Source organism: Babylonia areolata, chromosome 11 (assembly GCF_041734735.1).
Source record: "Babylonia areolata isolate BAREFJ2019XMU chromosome 11, ASM4173473v1, whole genome shotgun sequence".
NCBI lineage: Eukaryota > Metazoa > Mollusca > Gastropoda > Neogastropoda > Buccinidae > Babylonia > Babylonia areolata.
In genome coordinates, this window is record NC_134886.1 from 33149430 (window position 1) to 33151929 (window position 2500).

General features: G+C 45.4%; 1 pseudogene across 1 annotated transcript in view; it reads left to right on the top strand.

The window, feature by feature from the left end:
• Window positions 1-1913: 1913 nt before the first annotated feature.
• The window catches only part of LOC143287370 (neprilysin-1-like), a 92281-nt pseudogene continuing 91694 nt past the window's right edge, over window positions 1914-2500 (top strand). Inside the window, exon 1 of the transcript XR_013055946.1 lies at window positions 1914-2046. The product of XR_013055946.1 is annotated as a neprilysin-1-like (transcript). The remainder of the gene's footprint in view (window positions 2047-2500) is intronic.

Below are 2500 nucleotides of genomic sequence, written 5' to 3' on the forward strand. Positions count from 1 at the left end.
GTTCTGTTCCGTATCAGGTTCGTATAGCATCTGAGGAAAGGTTTATGACGTTCTCATGCGTGTGAAAATACACGACATGTGGCCTTGAAAAATGGAAAGAAAGAAAGAAAAAATGAAAGAAGAGATAAACAGACAGACGAATAAATGTATAGACAGATAGATAAATAGATAGGTAGACAGACAAAGAGAAACAGACAGACAGGCAGACAGACAGACATACCGAACATCATCTGTTTGTGAACTGGCACATAATTCTGATAACACATGTTCTTAACTTATCATATGGAAATGAATTTTGGCATTATATTTCGACCCCTAGTTTAGTCTTTTCAAAATATGTTAACGTCTTATGCCGCAATTGTGTTAAATAAATCATAAATTAAAAAAAAAATCCTTCCTTCCTTTCCACTTTGAATAATTCTTTCATTGGAACAAAGCCAGAATTATTTCAAAGAGACACTCTGTGTGAAATAGCATTACGAACGCAGACATCAATCATTTGGCCAAACGATCGATCAGCGAATACCGCATGCACTGTCAGTCAAGTGAGCACTTCCTATCCATGTTTCTTCTTTCCTTTCTTTCTTAAGACGAGCTGTGCATTCAAACAGCTGCTTGCTTTTCGCGTGCATGTTCAAACACATCCCGACGACCTGATGTCTTGAGAAACGAAACGATAGGAAAGCGCGCGGCTTGAAAATCGATTATGCTTTTAGAATGGTCGGTGGGTCGGAAGATAACCGAATTCTAAAAAATAAAATAAAATAAAAAGAAGAAGAAGAAGGAAATAAGTATGATGTATTGCATGTGTCAAAATGAATACTGTGTATGTAAGCATTTACCGCGAACACGGCGCGCACGTCTTACACAGGGTAGAGATCGGAGTATTTCTCAAGTGCGTAGTTTACTTGGTGCAGTAGGTTTCAGGCGACACGTTTTATTCGGGGAAAAAAAAAAAAAAAGAATCCAAACAAAAACGAACTGACGGAACATTCACAACTGATATTATTATTACTCCGTTCACAGTTGAATACTTTTCTCCGCAGCTGAGAGCAAGCACAAGCAAGAAGTAAAGCATTGTTGTTACAATTGTTGGCAGCGACGTTGAGCGACTGACTGACAAGAACTTGAGGAACGAGCGATGCGATAGGAGCCAAGGTTGCACCGCTTTGACACCCCCACCGAATTCCACAACTGTAAATCGTTAGGTAACAGACACTATAATGATCGGTTTACTGCTCTAACTGGGTAGGTAGGCCAGGCTGAAGATTAAAACCTACGAAAACGACTTAGCCGTGGTAGTAGCGGCGGCGGCAGTGGCGGTGGTGGCGGTGGTAGAGGCAGAGGTGGTGGTGGTGGTGGCAAGCGGTTTTGAGCTAAAGGTGTGTGGCTGGGGGTAAAGCAGTGGAAGGCATTGATGGGGAGTGACAAGAGGAATCCAGTGCTGACCCAGAAAGGCTTGGAGCTAAACACATAATGACCCCTTTGGGCACCTTCACCTCCTCCTTCTCCACCTCCACCTCCTCCTCCAGGCCCCCACTCTTCCCCAGGGAACATGCCAAGGCTGGGCGTGATCACGTGACCTTGTCACGGCTGGCGGTGACGTCACGGGGCTTCTGGCGGCGCTCACAGGGGAGAGTCCTCCTCGCCCTCACTCGTGTCAGTGGACGTGTGCTGCGGTAAAGTGCGCGCTGGGTCTCCCTTGTTGGTAATTCCTGGACTACAACAACCACAGCAACAGCAACCACAGCAGCAGCAGCAGCAGCAGCAACAGTGGTGCTCCTCATAACAACACGCGATACCAACATCATCATCATCATCATCAGCAGCAGCAGCAGCAGCAGCAGCGAAGAACAACATCCCAGCAGTGTGTGTGGGTGTATGTGTGTGTGTCATCATTGACTGTCCATTGTTTGGCCGCGGAGTCCCAGTTGTTGACACCATGGGCACGACAGAGCTGCCCAACGAGAAGCAGTCCTGGCTGAGTGGACAGGAGAAGGACGACGAGGAGGCAGGCGTCAAGTCCAACGGGACCGTCCATGTCAGGTAACTGTCGGGAAGGTGACGACGACGACGACAACGACGACGACGTTTATGACGACAGTGTGGGTGATGATGGTGATGGTTATGACGGTGACGACAATAAAGGCAATCAATATGAGGTCGAATTTTGATGATGGTATTGGTGACGGTAATATAACGACATTAAGGATGATGATGATGGCGATGGTGATATCGACAACGACGACAGTTATGACGACGATGTGGATGATGATGGTCATGGTTTTGACGATGAAGACAACAAAGACTCAAAAAAACAAAAAAACAAAAACAAAAAAACCAAAAAACAAAACAAACAAAAAAAGAGAGAAAAACTGTAATGATGATATTGATGACGATGATGACTACGATAACAACGACGAAGATGACGATGATGGCGATGGTGATGGCGACAACGACGGCACTTATAACGACGATGTTGACGATGATGGAGGCAATT